The following is a 24,360-nucleotide window of genomic DNA, read 5'->3' as shown; positions in this document are numbered from 1 at the left end:
AAAAGCTGCACTCTCTAAAGCCAAAAACACAGCATCCATGGGACCGGACAATATCCCAGGCTGCGTTTTACATGAACTTCTGAATGAACTGGCTCCTCACCTAAGCACCATGTTCAATCATAGCCTCACGTTAGGCTTTCTGCCTACTGAATGGTGCACAGCAACAGTTATCCCATGCCACAAAGGGGGAGCCACCGCTGATTCTGGGAGCTATCGCCCTATTAGCCTGATGAGCCTGATCTGCAAGGCCATGGAACGTATCATCATGGAATTCATAAACAAAGACATTGGTAACCTCCAACCTCTGGACCCCACCCAGCTCAGGTTTGTGAAAGGCAGGTCTTGCCTCCTGAACCTAGTTGACTTCTTTGAGGCAGTCACCAAAGCCGTAGACAAGGGTAAGATGGTTCACACAGCCTATCTTGACCTCGTCAAGGCTTTCAACACCATCACACATTCTGGAATTATAGCTAAACTCACTAAACTAGGTATAAAATCCCTATGTCACAAGATAGCTTGACAACTGGCTCACTGACAGAACCCACACTGTAAAAGTTGCAGACTCCAAATCTGACTTCAAACCAGTGACAAGTGGAGTACTACAGGGTTCAGTCCTGGGACCTCTCCTGTTTGGTATCTACTTCTCTGAAGTACAGGCTAACACAGAAGGCCTCTGGCTAACGAAGTTCACAGATGACTGCAAACTACGAGCCATAGCTGAGTCCCCAAATGATGTGGACATCCTACAGAAGGGCCTCACTGAGGCAGATGCCTGGTGCCAGAGTCATTGCCTCAAGCTCAGTGCAAAAAAGTGAATTGTTATCCCCTTTGGTAAAAACTCTGTACCCATGAACTACCACATAGACGGCAATCTTCTTAACACCGAACGTGTGATAAGATACTTTGGGTCCCAGGTGGACAGTAGTCTCTCCTTTGATAATCACATTGCCACAGTAGTCAGGAAATCCTTATAAATAGCACACCTCATCACAAAAGGGTTCTCATCCAGGAAAAAGAGGTCATTGTTCCCCTCTACTCGACACTCATTAGACCCATTATAGAGTACAACACCTCTTTTGGAATGTACCTCACATGACATCTGTGGCAGCTGGAAAGGCCACAGAAGTACCTCACAAAGAGAATTACTGGCCTCAAACAGATGCCCTACACTGATCGTCTCAAAAAAATCCAGCTTTACTCTGTAGCATATCGCCTACTCCGAGGTGATCTCTGTCTAACATATAAAGCTGTGTCAAACTCAGAGCTGTTGGACATGCTACACCTAAAGAAATCACAATCCCTCTGAGCTACACACTCTAGGGACCTAAACCTTGTCACCACAATAAACAGGACTTACTGGAGGGATAGATTCATGTCCCAGAGACTTCCCATACTCTGGAACAAGCCACCCATCTATGTCAAGCAAAGTTCCTCTAACACTCTTCAAGAAAAATCTTGATGAGTGGATGGGAAATAGGAAATGCACTCCGGGGATCACTTCTGTGTCTCTGCTCGACAGTGGCACAGGAAAATAACTTTCTTGGGTGGCGTAAGCCAGGGAACCTTGTTGGCTAGGCTTATGTAGACCCTTGGGCCGATAGCCTAGTACCTACCTATGAACAACATATTTTAAACTTTGTCTCAGTTTTTCATACATCTCTCTCTATTTCTCTAATTCTGTCACAATGTTTTCTTTTCATGTCTTTTGCAGATTTCATTATATACTTTCCTATTCCCTTACCTCCTTCTTTTTTCTAAAATCAAAATTTTTTTTGTATTTTCTTTATAAGCTCTGCACCAATCTGTTCAGTTTTCATAATGTACTCTCATTGTAATAGGTTCATAAGTGTGTACTAGGCTAATGGCCCTGGAGCCTTTACAAGCCTAGCCCATAGAAGTGCCCTGGCATCATGCTGCCAGAAGTTAGTTCCGAGTGCCTCTATCAAGTAGAGCCAGTGAAGTGATCCACGGGGTGAACTTTCTATTACCCATCCACTCATCAAGATTTCTCTTAAAGAGGGACAGTGAGGTGCTCTGCTTGACATGTATGGGAAGTCTATACCAGAGCATGGGCAGTCTCTGGGTGAGGAACCTGTCCCTCCAGCATGTTCTGTTGATTGTGGTAATGAGATTGAGGTCTCTGGAATGTGTGGTGTGGAGAGATTGGGATTTTTTCAGATGTAGCATTTCTAACAGAGTTGGGTCAGACATGGCTTTGTAAGTCAAGCAGAGATTGCCTCTAAGTAGGTGATATGAGACAGAGAATAGCTCTTTTGAGTTTGTCTGTGTAGGACATGTGTTTAATGTCTAGGATCCACTTTGTGAGATACTTCTGTGGCCTCTCCAGCTGTTGCAGGTGTCTAGTGAGGTACATGCCAAATGGGGCATTATACCCAATGACTGGTCTAATGAGGGAAGAGTAGAGAGAGAATATGACTTCTTTCTTCCTGGATGCAAAACCCTTGGTAATGAGATGCACCACATAGAAGGACTTTCTGACCACGGTGGCAGTTTGGTGGTCGACGGAGAGGTTGCTGTCAACCTGCGTTCCCCAGATCTCTTATAACACCTTCAGTGTTCAGTGGGCTCACATTGATGTGGTAATTAGTGGGAACTGAGTTTTTACCAAAGGGGATGATGATCCATTTTTTGGCGTTAAGCTTAAGGCCACAGTTTTGACACCAGTCATTGGTCTCAGTTGCATCATTTGGGGAGTTAATAATGTTTCCCAGCCCGCAGTCATCTGCAAACTTGGTCAGCCAGAGTCTCTTTGTGTTGGCCTGGACATCTGAGAAGTAGATCCTGAACAGGAGTGGACCCAGGACCGATCCCTGTGGGACTCCACTTGTGACTGGTTGGCAGTCTGACTTGGAGTTTGCTGCTTTCACGCTATGTGTTCTATCTGTTAGCCAATTTGCAACCCACCTAGTGATACAGGGGTCGATGCCTAGTTTGATGAGTTTATCAGTAATTCCCGAGTGTGGAATGGTATCAAAGGCCTTGGTCAGATCAAGATAGGCTGTATGCACTGCCTTAACTTCATCCACAGCCCTGGTGACTGACTCAAAGAAGTCAACCAGGTTGAGCAGGCATGATCTCCCTTTCACAAAGCAAAACTGCTTGGGATCCAGAGTTTGGAGATTTCCTATATCTTTGTTAATTAGGTCTATGATGATGTGCTCCATAGCTTTACATATCAGACGTGTCAGGCTAATGGGGGTGATAATTCCCAGGGTCTGTATTCACTCCCCCTTTATGGAGAGGGATGACTGTAGCAGTGCACCATTCAGTAGGGACAAAGCGTGAGGTGAGGCTGTGACTGAACAGGGCACACAGATGTGGAGCAAGATCACTTTGTTGTTCATGTAGAACACAGCCAGGGATATTATTGGGTCCCATGGAAGTTGTATTCTTGACCTTGGACAAGGAAGACTTTAACATGTGCTGCAGTAATACTGGGTGCCTGGCATTCTTCCAGTATTGTGATTGGTCCTTTGTAGGGGGGAGGGGTAAAGTTGGCACTGAATCTATCGGCCAGTATGTTGGCAATATCTGTTGGTTCAGTATAGGCGGTACCATTGTGCAGTAGCTCAGAGCAAATCTGGTTATTGCCGTGGAGGTTCTTGATATAACTATAGAAGGCTTTGTGTTTGTTTTTAGTGTCTGCTGTGATTCTGCCTTCATAGCTGGCTTTAGAGGATTTGAGGAGGGATCTTAAGTTTTTGTTGAGGCTAATAAGGGTGTTTTTCCAGTATTGGGACTTCACCTTGGCTTCCTTTTTTAGGAGGAGAGCATCTTGGTTCTGTTGGGTATGGCTAATTCCATGCATTTATGTACATGTTCGTACAGTGCATTGGTGTATGATTCGGCAGTCATGCAGCTATTTTCCATTGGCATGGGTGCCGTGAAGTTAGCAACCTCTGTTTTTAGGAGTCCAAAGTCAGCTTTGGAGAAGTTTTTCAAGGTGGTTACCTTTGTGGGGAGTGTGGGTGAGATGTAGATTTCCATGGTGATTAGTTTATGGTCGGCTCTGACCAGGGAGGGATTGACTACTGGTGTAGAGCAATGGTCAGCCACGTTAGTGTGGAACACTGTGGAAAGTATCACATATAATTCCCCTCCACAAAGGTGGACCCTCCGCAGAAATAACCAATTACCACCCCATAGCTATTCTCTCTCCACTCTCCAAAATACTAGAGAGAGATGCATACACTCTCAGGTCTCAGACTACCTACTTACTAACAACCTCCTTTCCAGTACTCAGTATGGTTTCCGACCAAACCATAGCACCACCACTGCCTTACTCTCCTTTACTAACACTATCCTTCAGCATAAAAACAATGGCTATCTCTCCTTTCCTAGACCTACCTAAAGCATTTGACATGGTCCCACGCAAACAACTTATCTCTGTCCTCAATAACCTATCCTTCTCACAATCAGTCACCAACTGGTTTCAGAGTTACCTGTCTGACTGCCAACAATCCATTGTATGTCAGAATGACATATCTCCCCAACTACCTGTCTCCATAGGGGTTCCCCAAGGATCCATCCTTGGACCCCTACTCTTCTCTGTTTACACCAATAATCTAGCCTCTGCCACCAAACATGGCACACTCATACAATACGCAGATGACTAGACCATCATCTGCTCAGCCCAGTCCCTACCCAAACTTAAAAAAGTCACACAGGAAGCCTTTTCCTCTGTTGAAACATGGTTATCCGATGCCCAATTAATACTCAACCCAAACAAAACTAAACTACTCATCTTCCAACCCACCAAACATACTCAAAACAACTCTCACTTTAACATCACAGCAAAAGACAACACCACTATATACCCAACTGAACACACCAAATTGCTAGGAGTGGAAATAGACAATAAACTAAAATTTGACATTCACATATCCATGACCATAAAAAAGTTGAAAAAAACTAGGAGCGTTATACAGAAATAAGCAATTTCTCACCAAAGCAGCAAAGATTTCAGTAGCAAATTCCCACCTTATTTCCACCCTACTTTATGCCTCTCCAATATATACCAACCTAAGGCAATGTGATCTAAACAAGCTAGAGACCTGCTACAACAAAATCGCCAAATTCGCCACAGGGGCATCCTACCGTAGTCACCACTGTCACTCACTTGCTGAACTGGGCTGGCTTGAACTCCCTCACCTCCTTCAGTGGTATCAACTCTCACTCGTCCACAAACTAGTAAACCATCCACTAAATGTCCCATCCCTCCAGAATCTACTCCAACCCTATCGCACCACCAGACCACTAAGATCCAGCAACAAAAATCACTTGCAGATCACTAAAGCCAATAACTCTGCTGGTGAAGCACTTTTCTCTTGCGCCATAGCCAAATTATGGAACTCACTCCCACCCACAATTACCTCCGTACCATCATGCACCCACTTCAAAACTTTACTAAAAGCGCACCTAAAAACATGCTGGCTATGCCCTTGCAACTCCCACTCTAATATCATCCACCCCATGCAACCACTACCTTTCTTTCCACCGCACCAACTACCTTGATTATAGCAAGCTCAGATGCTCATAAGCCTAGTACTTATTATACAGCAGGAACTTCTCATTGTAACATTTGTTAATGTCTGTTATGTACTACACAGATAAAGATTCTAGTTGTCTACTGATGTACTTTGTTCTTCATCTGTAAATATGTTATAAGTAATTGCTATGTTAAATTGTTAATCGCTATGTAATCCAATGTAACTACTGTCTGTTTATTTTACTGTGGAGCTTTTCTCCCCGGGCCTCCACTGAAAATGGACCTACATCCAGTCGGACACTCCCGGTCAACAAATTTAAATAAATAAATAAATTAGTAATAACCAGGTCAAGGATGTTGCCTCCTCTAGTGAGAGTCAGAATGAGCTGGTCCAGGGCATTGAAATTGATGAATTCCAGGAAGCTTTGGGCCAGTGTAATGGTGCTTGAGTAGTTTTCCCAGTTGATGGAAGGGTAGTTGAAGTCTCCTAGTATAAGAATGTTGGGTTGGACCTCGATAGATTCCAGGGTGCTTTGGAATATGGAATGAGAGTCAAGGGACATGGTTGGGGACATATAGCAGGCTATGACCTGGATCGCTGTCTTATCCATTGTTAGTTGCACCTGAAGTATCTCAGATGCATTATGCTGGGCTACTAGTCTGGAGGTGTGCATATCCTTTATGAATATGGAGACACCACTGCCTTTGGAGCTTGTTGTGCCAATAAAACCTTATGCTCCCTTTTCATCTTATCATTTTATCGCTCCAGTCAGTCTTTTCATTCCTATCGTATTACTTCTCGGCCATCTCCTTTACTAACCAGTACTGCTCTATGATCTGATAATTCGGACATTTTGTCACACCTGTTGCTTTCTTATCTCCTGAATACTCCACATAATACAGTCAGTTGTCAAAGGCGTCTGTTATGTGTCCATTCTTATTTCCTGTATTCAACCCTCTGCATCATATAACCTATTGTACTACTTCAGTATCTTATGTTATTTTTTCTGTCTCCTTTCTCAAACTGCAGTTAAAATATCCCATAATAATTAATATATTTAATAGTACAAAGTTTTTAATTTCTTCAAACGTATTTTCCCCTCTGTTATATCGGTGTATGCATAAACCACAATTATCCTTAAACTTCTTTCCCTTGTCTTTATATCACATATTATCATTATATCTCATACAACTAGCCTTCCTGGTACTACTATCATCACATTCACCATTCTTATCTCTTCTCTTAAAAAATCCTGTTCCTGAACACATATCACTCCCCACTGACCATATAATCTTTTTACCCCATACTGCCTCAATTCTTTTCTCTTTCTCTTTTTTTTTTTTCGCACACCTTGTATCTAACAAACATATAACATCCATACTTATTTTTACATCATTGGGTCACTGCCATACCTTTAAAATCAGTTTTAAATGCTGTTTACATTTAGTGTCAATATTCCTAAGTCATCCCTTTCCATCTTGTATCTTATTTCTAGTTTTTCTTTTCCCTTTCTTTCTCTGCACCCTTTCCTCAGCTGATTTAACATTAATTTCATCTTGTTCTTGTCCTGTCTCAAAATCTCCATTTTTCCCCTTCTTCACTTCCTAAGGCTGCACATCTGTTTTATCTTCACTGTAATTCTTTCCATTTGTAAAACATTTCCTGTCTCATTTCCATCATCCTTCTCTATACAGGTACATTTTATTCTTCAGTAATCTCCCCATAACATTTTCTCCACCAGCATCTTCAGTTATATTATCCTCACATTGTCTTTCTTCTGAAATATTATCTTCTTCTAACCGTCTGAAATATTATTCTTCTAACCATTTCTTTTCTTTTCTATTAACAGACAATCAAACCAAATCTATCAAAATTCTTTGCACTTTCTACATGTAGGCCTACTGTTTTTTTTTTGTGGTATGTTGCCTTTAACCAGATTAGCTACAATTTATTTTATTACAGTCCTGCACTATGTGCTTTTTCATCCTCAAAAAAAAATGCTTTCGGATGACCCCAAATTCTCAAAGTTCACTGCTTCACATTCACAATTATAACATTTTAAATGTGCTAGATTTTTCCCTCAGGCACACCTAATGTCACCCATGCCTCTCACCCCTTTTTCCACATATTTCTTCCATCATATATTTTTTAATCTCATGCACCTTATTGCAAACATACAAGTTCCTCTGTGTCAGATCTTCTAAGTTGTACATTTATTTTGTTTCATAACAGCAATTTCAGTTTCTGAAAAATATACTCTTTCTGTGGTGCAAATGTGTTGTTCTCTACTTCATTCATAAAATTTTCAAGAAAAGTAACTGTTTCAAAAGTAACTTCACAAAAGTCTTCTATTTCTAAGTGAATTAATGATTTTATATCCTGTACTGTAAAATCCATAATAAAATAATAGTGTCCATAACTCCACACCATTTAATAATGTCAATCTTTTTTGTTTCCATTCTTTTCTTTGGTCTTTTCTTCTGGTTTTGTTGTACTTGCAGAAGTCCTTTTGTTATTTCATCTTCAGTCACAGCATCTTTCCTTCTCTTGTTTACTATTTCTACATGTGTAAAAGTATTTTACAACTCACAACAGCACCCCCATTGCAGGGACAGTCCTTTAAAACTAGCTACTCCACTGGCCAAGCATACCCTCAAACTGCTGTCAGAACAATCTGCCAATCCAGCTCCTTTTTCTGACTCATTTGACAGCACATCCACTGTTACTTCTCCCAGCATGCCATCCTCCAGAGTTCTACTGCTTACACCATCAACATGTGGCTCATCTTGATTCAACACATCTAGCAAATTAGGCATTTCTAAATTTTCTTTCTCCAACACTGTAACAATAATCTCCTTTCTTTCAGAGTCTGTTTGTGATATTTCAGTACCCTGCAGCACTCCACTCTGCTGTGTTCTCCTTTCCTCCTCCATCTTGGAATACTTTAAGTGTTTGTATCAACATTCTGGCACCGTATAGGGCTCAGAAAGAGTAGAAGAAGTTTCCTCATGTCCTGTCCACATTTTCCATAGTCAGTATGAATACCACCTCATGTCTCCCCTGAAAAGAGGCCATTGGCCTAATGGGTCTAACTCCATCAACAAAAAATATAAATAAACAAATTGCATTTGCCACTGTAGCTCAGTTATTCCATATCTTTATACTCTTACTATTTTAATGCATCAGAATCATTAAGTGCTTATTGTTATTGTATCTCAAATGGCCTGCTGCAGTAAAGTGATCTTGGAGGTTTTTTTTCACAGAATCCATTTCAAGCTACCTTTATATGAGACATAATGAAATCATTTATTTTAACTTCCATGTAAATAGAATTGTAGTAGTGTGAGTCAAAAGCATCTTGTGCAGCTTCAGGAAACTATTTTCATTTTCACTTCTTTTGCTTGAATGAATCCCGTTTGTATTTTAAGAGCAGCTCTTCTTTAACAGCAGTTGTAAATGCTCAACAAAGTAAACTAGTTGAACTGCATATTTTAAAGTTTCAAACTTTTAGTTCAGTTGCTGAAAGAACCTTTCCCATAACCTTCCGTCCGTGTCAGAATTTTCATTGTCATCCAGGAGCTGTCAGCTGACCAGTCTTGCTTCTACATCAAAAAACTTTTAATAGGAATTTAAACTACTTTGATAGTCACCCGTCTCTGCAGTGGGAAGATACATGTTTTGCCTTGAATGTTGGCAAACTGTGCTGTATTTGTTCAAAACAAAATCCTATAAAATGAAAAGTTCCGTACTAACAGACAAAAAAAAGTCTTTTATTCACAATTCCAACAAAATCCTTACAATACAACACGGAACAAAGCAAGTCCAACTTTCTGTTCTTGAATTTGGGTTAATGTCATGTTTCCTTTTATATTGAGGCACAAATGTATTTGTATATGATATTCTCCCATCTCTATTATATTGTTAGTTAGCCTCTTTATTGGTTACACTATAGCATACCAACACTTTATCCAAACTATAGTTCTTGAGGATGAGAAATTAGTAGATTTTCTATGTTGTGAACATTACCAGGACGTGTAAGATTATGGCATTCACTATTTTTATAGGGAATGGGCCTTTTACTTTTAACAGAGAATTATGGTTGAGTTGTTACCATGTATAATGTATCCTGAATCCTATACTTTATTGTATGCTGTTTTGGTGTTTTTATTTCACATTTCCTATGTACCCATCAGCTGGCAAGAAAAGGAACCTGGAGCAGCCACTGGACATCCGGAACCATATGGACTGTGATAATGACCCTCAGTAGCATGTTTGTTATGATGAGGATTTTAATTTCATTTTTTTATATAATTGTGCCAAATTTCTGTTTTAAAATGATCCTTCCACATAACTATATAATTTGATTAATGACTTTTTATATTTTATTTTATCTTCTGATGTATTTTTATTTTTTTAATTTTTTCTGTAACTAGGACATGACTAAAAATGGGATTTACCATGAAAATTTAACTACAAGACAGTGATAAACCTCAAATACCCCCCAAAAAACTGAAGGTTGAAAACTGAAATTGTACATGTTTCTTGCAGTGGAGCAAGCTCCCCTGTACCTCCCATATGTGTGTGCTGGGGGGCAAGACCAACACACCCCAGAGACATGTGCATATTAGTTCCATTGTTCCACAAAAATGAAAGGAAGAAATCTCCCAAAAGAAAAGAATCCCTACTAGAGCCCACATAGAAACTCCACCAGCAGCAGTTTCCTATGGAAAACAATCATTAGTGTTCTGTTACTAAATGTCTTGTGATTCAGTCATTTGATGGTTGCTTAATCTAATCTTGATCAGCTATAGATATACTCCAAAATGGGACACTAACAGGCCAATTCACCTAACTACCAAACTAATACAATTTCAAATAAATAAGATGAGATTCCTATAATACTTTGAAATGCTGTTACAAAATGAAATATTTGCCTAAGAGAACTAAACAAATAAAGTTCTGATAACACCAAAACTATACAGACAAGTGATGGTGCGATCTGAGGAACAATGAAGACCTTAAGCCAGGAGAAAATTAAAAACACAGTCAGTTATACAACCACAATCAAAACAAATTCTGGCCTTGTCATTCAATAACCATGTTAGATTAAAAAGCTGGATGTTTAATTTTCTATTGGCTTTGTGTCCTCAGTGGCATTACTGATGGTTTGTTTTGTTTGGCTTATGTTTTACTTAGATCTATTGAAGTATTGAATAGATTTGAGACTGCACTATTCTGTAATAAAAAACAAAATGGTTGTATGGAAAGCATTTGGGCTAAAATACTGAACAACATTTAAGATATCTACCTACCCATCTATGTACCTGGAATTATTATATGCAGAAGAGGCATGGAGAAATCAGAAACCATGTGTGTTCTGTGACATATTATTTTCAAAAACTGCAGCAATACATTTGTTCCAGTTCATAAGACACTGTCTAAAGGAGGAATATTTTTAAGCTGGGGGTTATAAACCTAAGTCTCCACACTTTTATATCCTCTGTGCCTTTTATTAGACATACCTTTCATAGTGCTTAATGATTCCGTAATATCCACTCTCAAGCTTGTTCAACAACTCATTAAGGGAACAGTATTCAGATGTGCACATATGTACACTCCCAACTGTTTTAACAGGATACTTCATATACAAACAGAATTATCATCTGGTAAAGCATAGTGATCAAAAAATGTAATATTGCTCAATGCTGTAGCAGCATACACATGTATGCATATATTTTATGAAACACAAAGCTAAATGCTTTGAAAATGATAAAATCTTTAGAGCTAAAGCCTGGAATGCATTGCTTGGAAATCAGATTGACAAATGGAACAATATATTTGATATTCACTTGCATCCAGAAATGGTCTTCTTCTAAACATTTTTAAGTTTACATAGCACATCAAATTAACTTATTTGTAGCTGTCTCTGGGAAGTGTATCAAATATATTACTAAACCATTTACTGCTACATAGAACATTTGCATCACAAATGAACACCTGATTATCCTTAATGTCGTGGTATGCAGTGTCAATACCATCTGATTGCAACATTAGGAAACTGTCTATAGCTGCCTTGCTGGATAAACAAAAGGAGCCTCAAAGCATTTTAAGTGGGAGTTAACCAGCTACTCACCCTTAGAAAATATTCATGTCCAATTTCAGGCCGCCACTTAACTTCTCTGAGACAACCATTTTTTATAGAATCATCTCAAATATTGACCTAGCTTCTGGTGAGACCATCAAAACCACCACCGCCATCATCATCATCATCATCAGTCCCCTTTTTTTCCTGTTTTTATACAAGGATTGGGTTATCTTGTTAACTGTCATCTCAAATATTGACCTTCTGGTGAGACCATCAAAACCACCATTGCCATCATCATCATCATCATCATCATCATCATCATCAGTCCCCTTTTTTCCTGTTTGTATACAAGGATTGGGTTATCTTGTTAACTGTCATCACCTCTCTTGATTAATTGATATTTTCCTAGTTTCTTTGGCAGTCATGACTGACTGCCACATGTCTTTTGTCATGCAGTCTATCTCTTGGCTGGATGATTTCATTTCATCTTGCCTTCTTTCTGTCTTTCGCAATTTTCCTTTAACAAATTATCTTCTGCCTTCCTGCAGATGTGCTTAAACCACTGCCATCTGTTCCTTTTGTCCTTCTCTGTAACTGGAGCTACTCTGGCTGCTGCTGTGATGTTGCAATTTCTTCATCTATCAAACAGTGCATCCTCCCATCTTTATTAGGCACTTCATCTCCAACACCTCTAGCTTACTCAACTGCTCTACCTTCACTGCCCAGATTTCTGTGCCATAAAGAAGTGCTGTATGCACCACTGTTTGCCATACCTTACCTTTCAGCTTGTTTTGCATTCTTCTGTCATGAACTATCTCTGACACTGCATTAGTAAGCTGAAGCACCTCTGATTCTGGTTTTGACCTCCTCATTCAGACTACCCTTTTCCTGTACTACATCATGCAGATACTTGAAGTGCTAAATTGTTATGCTCTTTTACCTTCTAATTTAGATTTCAGCTTCTTCTGAGTTTTCCCATTTGCTGCCATGACAAATCTATTGTCTGTATTCCTTGAGTACATATGTCTTCAGTTTCATACTCCATTCCCCAGTTATTTTCTGAAGTTTTGTTCAGAGTCTGCTGTAATGCCACATTGTATACATACAGCAGTTTTGTTGACTTGTTCCCTCTGACCTCTTTACTAGTGTAGTCTGTGATGTCCCTGCACTGGCGCAGTAATCAGGAGCCTCAATCCTCACCTCTAACACTGGTGAGGGATGTGCACATTGGGAGGATGAACAGTACACACACAGTAAAGTACAATTTCCCTTAAGAGCCCACAGAGATCATAGTCAGCCTGGGGCTGGTTTCTCCTTCTCTCTCCAGATCCCCAATAAGATTCCCCACTGGGACAGCTATAGGGTTAAGAACTCAGCTGAGTGGTCAAGCTGAAACCTCCAGCACCATCTCTGTCCAACCAGTGCTTTGTGTCCCTGCCCAAATAGCTGACACACACACTTTGAGATCTGGTTTATATACAAACACACGCACACTCCTGGGAAGGCTGGCAGAGGTTCACTAGCTATGCCTCCTTCTGCCCAGACTATACAGTAGTACCACCTGCCACCAACCACCCTTATCAGCTACTAGAAGGCCCTTACCAAAGGGTGCACAATCTTACTGTGTAATGTTACTATTATTCAAATGGTAAGTGTGACTAAGACTTGAAGGCTATTTAGGAGTGGCTTGTACAGTATCACCAACTACATATGAAAGTACGCTAAGAGCTTATATATCTTTAACAAACCAGCCACAATTAAAAGGTTTAAATATATTTAATAATAAATAATAGTAACACAAGACAATACTCATTAACTCAACACAGTGAGAATAGAGTTCAGAATCACAGGAAATGTTTTAAAACAACAGTTTAGGACAGTCTCACATAAATATAGAAAACAGCTAGGCTAATCTTACTGTAATTCTATCTATAAGAGAAATCACTGTACCTAAATAACTTACTTTCAGAGCAAGACAAGTGCTGGTGATGTTGTCAGATCCAGAACAAAATACAAAATGCACTGACTTTCTCTCTGAGATAGTTCTTAAGTTAATAATACACATTACTGCTGACTCATCCCAGATTACATCGTTCTTTGACACCTCTGCCTAAGTTTTCCCAGGCTAGCAGGAACTTAATTTTTAACATGTCTCTGTTAAAAATACTTATCTCTCAGAAGCTGGCAATTCTCTCTTAGAAGCTTGCCTGAAACTGAAAGTAATAAAACAATTACCTTGGAAACCTGTAATTACCTCTGTTTCCAGACAATAGAAAGAATCCCCTAGCTTAGACATCCTATCTCTTAGCCGAGATAAACTAACTTTATAACACATTGCAAAACTCTTTACTTATCAACTTACAGTGTATACACATTTCCTTTCCAGCAGGGTGCACTGTGGTTACAATCTTGAAGCTCAGTACAGAACATATAGTTTTCTTACATTTTTAAGGCAAGCATACAAATCATATTACTATTCACAAATGACATAAAATTATTTACAAATTTCTATCTAGCTGGGCTGGCAGTGTCATGGTTTATCACATAGTCCATCACCGGTATGAACAGCAGTGGGATTAGAGTTTAACCCTGATGCATACCCACTCTCACTGGAAATTTCTTTGCAAGTCTGAGCACTGTTTGCACTTGTGTCAGTGGGTCCTCGCAAATAACTAATTCTACTAATGCTTTCCAGAATTTAAACAGTCACAGGAATGCCCAGATTAGTTTTCTTGGGACCTTGTCATGCATTTTCCATGTCTAGGAATGCTAAGTTGGACTCTTTCCTCATCACCAGCTTGTTTTCCACTATCTGGATAATAAATAAAAACAAAAATAAATAAAAATAAATAAATATCTGTCTCACTGCAAACACTGGGTCAGTTGTGTCGCATCCTGATCTGAATTCAAACCGCTCCTTTCCCATCTTACTTTATTCTACTTGGCATATTAATTTTTCAGTCACCCTCTCCAGCACTTTTCATACAATATGACAGAAGTCTGATACCCTTGTAATGCCACAATTGTGAATGTCCCCTTTGTTCTTGCACACCGGTACTTAATGCTTATTTTCCAGTCTTCTGAAATAAACATTTCTTTCTATACCACTATGAGTATTTGGGTCTATATTATGTCAGCAAAATGGCATTACAGTGAATGCCGTTTCACCTACACATATAGACCGAAATCTTAAAAAGAGGGAAACCCCAGTTCACCGATTTTTTTTCCATGGGAAAAAATCTGTGAACCAACAAAACACAACATACCACTTAAAACATTATAAAGTGGGGACTTCGCCCCCCCACACCCGCCAGTGTGGGGGGCTGTGACCCCCACACCCCCCAACTAAGTATACCAACTCCAAGATCACACTACAGTCGGGTAAAGGGCAATGTCATGGCTCAGGCCAAGCTACTTCTTTCCTTGAGTAAGAAATCGTGGACCTGAGCTTTCGCTCTTTTCTGATTTCAGTCTGTATGTGTCAGCAAAATGACATTCGCTGTAATGCCATTTCAGTGACATAAAATAGACCCAAGTAGTTGCAGGAGTCATTTCTGTCCTAACTCATCCAACATTCTGCTTTGACTTCATCTGACCTGCTGCTTTCTCTGACTTAATTTTCTTTAGTGTTATTCTTTCTTTTCGTATGGTGGGTTATTATTTCTCTTTCATTATTAGCTCTGTGTGGGGAAGTATAGCTTCAGTGGTGTTTTCTTCATTCAGAAGCTGCTGGAAGGACTTTTTTAATTGGCCTTTAATATCCTGTGGACCGGTGAGCAGATTGTTGCTGGAATCCCTTCTGAATAATTTGATGACAATCTTCTTTCTGCATCTATCCTTGCCTTGAAACTTGATAAAGTTTCTTTGTACCATCTGTTGCTACACTTTTCAGAAACTGGTAGAGTGCCCCTGAAACATTGTTCTTTGCTATTGTGACTGCTTTCTTAGCCTTTTTGTTAGCCAACCAAAATTGCTTCTTAGCCTGATCCCAGTCATCTGTCTCATTTATCTCCTAGTTTTTTCCTGCACCCATTCATTTTTTGATAACTTTCTGTATTTCTGTATTCCATAATCAACGTTCCTTAATATATTTATTTCCATACCTGGCATACACGCATATTTGTTCCACAATCTTCACACCTGTTGTTTTGAGATGCTACCATTTTGATTCAAGTGCACCTATTTCCTCTTCTCACAGAGGTTCTAGAGCACTGAGTATTTGCTTGAACTTTTATACCTTCACTCCAGTCAACTTCCAGGTCTTCAGCCTAGTTTCTGTTGCTGTAGAGCAATCTCTGACCACTGATTATAAAGCTAAGATGGTGGTGCCTTGTGTGGTAACAGCTACTCTGGATTCCAGGGTGTGTTTTATGTTTTGTGTGGGATTTGTTGATATGTCATAGGTTCATAGGTTCATAGGACGATACTAGGCTATTGGCCCAGAGGCCCGTATAAGCCTAGCCATGAATTTCATCCATGTTATGACAAAGTCAGAACCTGTTTTCCCTGTCCAGTAGGGATACAGGTGGGATCCCAGGGGTATAATTTCTGTTTCTCATCCAGTAATCCAGGTTCCTCTTAAAGAGGGCTAGTGAGGTACTTGTCATCTGTTTGGCTTGGTCAGGTGTGTGGCTGTCTGCAGCCATGGTGTTTTTGCTTGAACTTGTGTTTTTGCTTTGTTATTAGAGATCACTGGGCCAATCATGGATGTTTGGGCCTTCAAGAGAGGCATTTACCCCAAATACGGGTAGAGGAAATCTGACTTTGGCTACTAGTTTTGGATTTTAAATTCTGCTGCACCAGAGAGACCAGTCTGGGACTTGGGACATTGCTGGTGTTGAGGATGGAGCTAGCAACAGTGTGGATGAGAGTATTGCTTCGATCACTGTAATTGCCACTGTGATGAGTTGGGCATGGTTAATGCAGCTTTGGTACCTTCAGATGGCTCAGACTCTATTCTTGTTGTTGTTTATGTGTATTTGTTTCTGTTTTTATGTTTGCACATGAGCTTGGAGAAACATAATTTCATTCAGTTGTGCACTGTTGCTGTATGGTCTGAATGACAATAAAGTTAACTTTGACTTTTAATTGTAGCTGTCTGGGGCCACCAGTGGTTTGTGCTGTGGGCTGACTGTTTCACTAGGGATGAATTTGCAATGTCTGATTCAACTTATTAAGATCAATAATCACTATAAAGAGCTATCATTCAAATGATATCTGTTCCTAACCTCGGCAATATTGAAACTTCTATTAAAATAAAATATGGTTCAAATGTTAACTCATTTGTAGCTATCTCTGAGCTGTATATTAAACATTTATCAGACTCACCTCAGATGCTTTTACCATCCTAGCTTCTATCCTGATCAGCAGATAAATCAAAGAAAAAGAGGATACCTAAGTTCTGCAAGATGGCGGTCATTATTTCCTTACATAAATCTGGTAGAGAAATGGAATCCATAAATCCCTATCCATTTCACTTTTCAGTGCTTTCTCGACTTCTTGAAACACGCATTCATAAGCAACTTTTCACTTTTCTTGAAGAAACCAAAAACTGTTGGAAAAAAAAAAAAAAAAAAAAAAAAACCAGCTCTGCAGCTATTCTTGGAATTTCTAAGGTCCATCCTACAGCAAGGTAACACAAGTACTGCAGTATTGCTAGACTTACCTAAAGCATTTCACATGTGAACTATAGCTTATCTATCAGAAGATTGTACTCTATAATTTTTAGGTTTTTCAACAAAGTCACTACCTTGCTTTAAAACCTAGCTGGGATACAGAACCATGTCTTTCCATTAGGGTGACATCTGCTCCAACACCAGACTTTCATTGAGTGGATTTAACACAGGGTTCAGTACTTGGACCTCCTTTGCAAATATTACAGAAAATGTTATGACAGCACCACAGTTGTTCATTATACTAGTGATTCATCACTTTTCTCTGCCTAGACAATTAAATAAGAAGCAGACCAAGTATACATTTAATTTATCACCTTAGGAATCTGTATGTATAAATCATTATTTTAAGTCACAGTAAAACTAAAATAATGCTTTCCTTCCCATCAGATAAGTATGGCTACAGTTATTCCAGTTCATTTTCATACTGAATTGCAATAGAAAACATTCACAAAGTCTTTTCTTCCCCCAAAATTATTAGGCAGACATTAGACCCCCAGCTACAATCTGAGGATCACCCAAGGACCTGATCAAGTGAGTGCCACTTTCTTTATTATCTATTTCATTTATTGGCATTTCTTTACTGGGAAAGTCCACTGGACCAGGAAGAGCCCATTTTCATTGCAGGCCCGGGGAGAAAAGCTCCACAAAGGCAGTAAGTATGAATGTACATAGTATTCAGAACAGTTAGCAAAACAAAATGCATTGTACAAGAACAAGAAACAACAAAATAAAACAGACAGTACAGAGAAATACAATTCAAGGCACAGCTAATAGTTTAAGCCAGTCTAATTACAATACAATTTGAGGCACACTGTGAAGTTTAAGCCAGTGAAATCACATGATAAATACAGAGTATTACAATAGGAAGATTTTTTAATCTTAACCTATCATATGTTGTTGAAGTTTTAGAAACCTTCCTGCTTCTAAATTTGACAAACTCAAAAGATAGCATAACATCATATCCACATTTGTGACAGGCCATCCATCCATCCACCCATCCACCCATCCATCCATCCATCCATCCACAACCCCTTTTCCCATTTTTGAACATGGGGTTACGGTGTCACTTCAACAGTGATGATCGTCCATTCATCTGAAACAAATCTCTACCTTCCATTAAGCAAACAATGAAGCCTGATAGGGTGTGTTTTACTGGGGAAATAAATCCTGGACAGGGGTGCTGTGAGGCCTCCGAAGGAGGGCATCTGTGCCCGTAGAAGGGTGTTATTTTCTGAATACCACACCCTCTGTCAGGTATTATTGCACTTAGAAAATGAGCTGTTAAACTGTTTTGTATTTTTATTTTCATATTTTGGTGTAAAATAGTTCCTTCACCTAATGTTTCGAATTTGTTGCTGCATAAGTAATTGTTGTTGGAGGAAGTATTTTACAACCAAAATATAAGTTATGTAAATACTTAATGCCTACACACACACACACACACACACACACACACACACACACACACACACACACACACACACACACACACAGATTCAGAAACACAGACATGCTCATGCATATATACATAGAAACACTCACGGACACAGACTCATGCAAACTCTAGCGCGCGCACACACACACACACACACACACACACACACACACACACACACACACACACACCATACACATGCACACACACACACACACACACACACACACACACACACACACACACACACACACACACACACACACACACACACACACACACACGTGCACACACACACACGCACACACGCACACACACACACACACACACACACACACACACACACACACACACACACACACACACACACACACACACACGTCCTGCTGTTACAGATACTTTGCTGAGTGAATATACTTCATTTGTCTCATTGTGAGCAATGCAATTGAATGAATAAACTTGGAATGTGAGGCATTGGAACTTCCCCTTTACTGTCCCCGATTTTGCCACACTGCATTGCTCTTTTCTTTGAAGAATGTTTGATTTTTATGTAAGTCACTGAGGATTAAAACCAGTCAATAATGCCAGACATTAGAGAATCATACTTCTTAGTGTTTAACAAATGTGTGCTGATGGGCTGCCTATTGCAGTCAACAGTGTCTGTCTCTTTTGCTTTAACTCTTTCTGTCACACACACACACACACACACACACACACACACACACACACACACACACACACACACACACATTTTTAAATTTTTTTTTTTTTTTTTTTTTGTGATCCATACCTGGGTGAAGCAAACCTCACTGAGAAACATTGTTAGCAAACTTGTAAATCAGTGGCATTGATGAACATTGTTAAGAAAACAGGGACTGCAGACTGTGCCTACAGCCAATGCATCAGGCAACAGAACTAAGCATTTACAGAGGCTATTAGCTAGCAGATTCCTAGCAATATGGGTAATGCATACATCTGCAGTGTGAGGAATCCCTGTTTTTTGTCTGCATACATTCTGTTTCCTGTACGTTTGCCTTTGTATGTAATGTGCAGACCCATTTAATAACATAATCATAGCTAAGCCTTGTCTATTTCACACAATCCATTTAATAACGTCTTCCTTTTATAGGTTCATATGTGTGTACTAGGCTAATGGCCTTGGAGCCTTTACAAGCCTAGCCCATAGGATTTTATTTACCTGATGAATATGGCAGCGGTACACCATTGTGCTTATGAATCGGTGACCATTCTCATTGAGCATGACATTGTTAAACATAATAAACTTAGAGATGATATCAGATCTACATACAGTGAATTAACTAAATCTGTTGCTCCAGGTGTTCTGGACAAATATTTATCAGATATCAATGAACGATTTAAAAGCTATGAGAATGAACTTATTGAACGAAAAACTGGTAAATTAAAATGAGATCTCAGAGACTATGAAGGTGGTCGTGCTTTTTTATGGCAAAATCGGAGCTCAATACATGGGGATGGCCATTCAACCTTAAGAAAATCTCCAGCCACCCCTAAGAATGTTTCTGTTGTATCTGATGTTTCAAGGGCTTCTAGTTTGGTGGAGAGGGAAAAGGAGCAATTTTCTGTGCTGCCAGCTCCCCAGAATCTGTTGAGGTTTAAGGATGAATTTCGTAACAATCCAGGAAGGCCAGGGGGAACAGTATTCAGAAAGGAAAAGATTGCTTTCAGCCTGATGGTAATATCACAAGAGAGGGTAGTCGACAATTCAAAAAAAGCCATTGGTACTGATCCATTGGATATGGGACTTGTGCATAACATTTCCAAGGTGACTTTAACATCTTTACAAATTAAAGTACTTAACTATTGGTTGAAATATATTCCGACTGTCATACCTTGACTTTATGAATTAAAATGTGATGTTTTTAAATTCTGTCAGAAATTGCATTTAAGATTTTATTTTTCTGATAAACGAAACAAACATCTTGTAGATGGTTTTGATAATTACCATTCCAGTGATGTTAGTAATGTAAGTGAAGACTCTGAAGATAGTTTTTATTTTCGCCTGTTTCAAATTGAGGATACTGCTGTTGTATTTCCTGATGTTTGTGCATATAGTTTATTTGATACTAATAAAATCACATACATAAGTGATTTTATACCTCCTTTTGAACATGAGGGAATTAAACAATTTTCTGATGTTTTGAATTTTGCTTTAGAACAAGCACATAGTGAGTTCATGGGCAATAAGCATAACATTGAATATAATTTAACTATTCAAAAATGGAGAGAGTTACAAATGCTAGTTAGGAATAATAAAGTTATAATTAAGCCATCTGATAAAGGGACAAAATAGCTATTATGGATATGGATACTGACCACTATTTCCATATGTGTATGTTACATTTGCAAGATCTAAACACATGCAAGAAAAGCAGCATTAGAGAGTATGAAAAAGCAGTTTTAGAATATGATTTGCTGTTATAAAAAGGTTTAAGTTTGGGCTGTTTCTCGTATCATAATGTAGAAAAAAGTTTAAATCATGTGATGGGCAATTGGCCATATTTATTTGCCTTCCTAAAATACATAAAAATAAGTTAAACCCTACAGGCCAACCTATAGTTTCGGCAAGGAAATATTTTCTATCTAATATAGGCTTGTTGCTATATGAGATTTTGCTACCTTCTGTGCTAAAATTTCCCTCATACATTAGGGACAGTGTCGATTTTTTAGATAAACTTTCTGGTTTGGAAATTACTGATGCCACATTTTTTGTTAGCATAGATATGGTCAGTCTCTATACCAATATCCAACACAAATATGGGTTGGAGGTAGTTTGATATTTTATGGGTGACAACCCTAAAACTAATTATGTTCTTGATTTGTTGAATTTTTGTTTAGTTAATCATCTTTTAGTTTTTGACAGGCAACTCTATCAACAAATTCGGGGTACAGCTATGGGAGGATCCTTTGCCCCCATGTATGCAAATTGTATGATGGGTTTGTATGAATTGGAGTTTTTGTATAGAAATGATTTTTTTAAGAAATATGTTATTTGTTATTATTGGTTTATTGATGATCTTATTTTTGTGTGTAAAGGTGGTTATGCTATGGTGAATTATTTTTTGATGATATTCAGCATACTAGATTTGGACTGTCTTTTGATGGTTTACAAATGGGAAGACAGATAGCTTTTTTGGATATTAATTTATAGTTAAGTGAAAAAAACACTTTATTAACTTCTATTCACAGGGAATTTGATGATGAATGTAACAAATTTTTGGTTGGCAGCAGTTGCCACCCACCACATACTATTGCCTCCCTTCCATATGGTGAATGTTTGAGACTGAGAAGGTTATGTAATAGTGATGAAGTATTTTATAATGAGGTTCAGAAAATGTGCCATATGTTTGTTTCCAGGGGCTATAGAGAGAATTTAGTTAAGGAAGCTGTGGATAAGGCCATTGTTAGTTTTGATAGAAATAACTTTAATTATGTTTATCATTCGAACAGGATGAATTATAATTCTTGTGATAAAAATCCTGATTGTATTTATTTTGTCAGGTATAGTGACTTTTGTGCTATAGTGATTGATATGATTAAATATTAGTGGCATTTTATACTTAAATTTAGAGATTTAATTGATATCATTCCATCACATGTTAATATTTCTTATAGGCGAGGAAGAAAGTTGGGTGAAAAGCTTGTGCATAGTCATTTTCATTGGCCCAATTCTAGTGTTACTAATGATATTTTTTTACATCAAAGGGGCACTTTTCTTTGCCAGAAATGTAAAATTTGAAGCTATGTTAGAACTTTTTCAACTGTCAATGGCCAGTTGTATTCTCCTTCTGATAAATTTAATTGTGATACAGAAGGTATCATTTATGCTCTTCAGTGCCCCTACAAATTAGTATATATTGGTGAAAGTAAACATAAATTTAAATTAAGGGTACAGGAACATATCAGGAACATCAGAAATTGTAAGGAAGACAGTCCTGTAGTAAAACATTTTATGAAAGTTCATAATTCGGATCCATCTGGTTTAAAGGTTACTATTTTGGAGAAAATCCAGACTATTTTTTGTTCAGACAGGATGTTAGTTAAGAAGTTATTATATAAGGAAAGTATTTTTATACTTAAATATGGCACTTTTACCCCCAGGGCCTTCATCTTGAATGCAATTGGAGGCTATTAATTTAAAAAATATATGTATTTTTTTTTATTTTTTGTTTTTTTAAATGTTAATTGTTTGATTATTAATTTTTTAATTGAATGATTATTTTATTGGGGTGTGTATTTATGCTGGATGTGAGGGGGTTGACTTTGTACTCTTTGAAGGTTTTTACCGAGGCAATGAGATTTTAATAAATTTTTGTGTGCTGGTAGCTGCCGGCTGTTTTTTCTTCTTTTGGGATTTGCCTTGTTGTTATTTAGACCATAGGATTACCCTGGCATTGTGCCATGCGACCTTAGTTCCCAGTGCCCCTGTCGAGTAGAGCCACTGGAGTGATCCCTGGGGTGAATTTTCTATTTCCCATCCACTCATCAAAATTTCTGTTGAAGAGGGCCAGTGAGGTTCTCTGTTTGACATGTAGGGGAAGTCTATTCCATAGAATGGGCAGTCTCTGAGTTATGAACCTGTCCCTCCAGCTTGTTCTGCTGATTGCGGTAATGAGGTTGAGGTCTCTGGATCATATGGTGTGGAGAGATTGGGATTTCTTTAGATGTAGCCTTTCTAACAGAGCTGGGTCAGACATGGCTTTGTAAGTCAAGCAGAGATTGCTTCTAAGTAGGCGACATGAGACAGAGAATAGTTGGAGTTTTTTGAGTCTGTCCATATAGGACAAGTGTTTAAGGCCTAGGATCCTCTTTGTGAGGTACTTTTTTGGCCTCTCCAGTTGTTGCAGGTGTCTAGTGAGGTACATGCCAAATAGGGCATTGTACCCAATGACTGGCCGAATGAGGGAAGGGTAGAGGGAGATAATTACCTCTTTCTTCCTGGTTGCAAACCCTTAGTAATAAGGTGTGCCACATAGAAGGACTTTCTGACCACAGTGGCAATGTGGTGGTCAAAAGAGAGGTTGCTGTCAACCTGTGTTCCCAGATCACTTATAATGCCTTCTGTGTTCAGTGGACTACCATTGATGTGGTAATTTATGGGAACTGGGTTTTTCCCAAAGGGGATGACGACACATTTTTTGGCATTGAGCTTAAGGCCATGGTTCCAACAGTAGTCGTTGGTCTCAGTGAGGCCTTTCTGTAGGATGTCAACATCACTTTTGGAGTTAATAATAGCTCCCAACTTGCAATCGTCTGCAAACTTTGTCAGCCAGAGTCCCTTCATGTTGGCCTGGACTTCAGAGAGGTAGATACCAAACAGGAGAGGACCCAGGACCAAACCCTGTGGGACTCCACTCATGACTGTCGACAGTCTGACTTGGAGTCAGCTACTTTCACAATGTGGGTTCTAGCTGTGAGCCAGTTTGCAATCCACCTAGTGATATAGGGGTTGATGCCTAGCTTAGTGAGTTTTTCTATGATTCCTGAGTGGGGAATAGTATCAAAGGCCTTGGCCAGATCAAGGTAGGCTGTATGAACCACCTTGTCTTCATCCACACCTCTGGTAACTGACTCAGAGAAGTTGAGCAGGCATGATCTACCTTTCACAAAACCAAA

This window comes from Protopterus annectens, chromosome 6.part0 (assembly GCF_019279795.1).
Source record: "Protopterus annectens isolate FY-2018-M chromosome 6.part0, PAN1.0, whole genome shotgun sequence".
In the NCBI taxonomy this organism is placed as follows: domain Eukaryota; kingdom Metazoa; phylum Chordata; order Ceratodontiformes; family Protopteridae; genus Protopterus; species Protopterus annectens.
Note: the sequence above shows the minus strand (reverse complement) of the source record.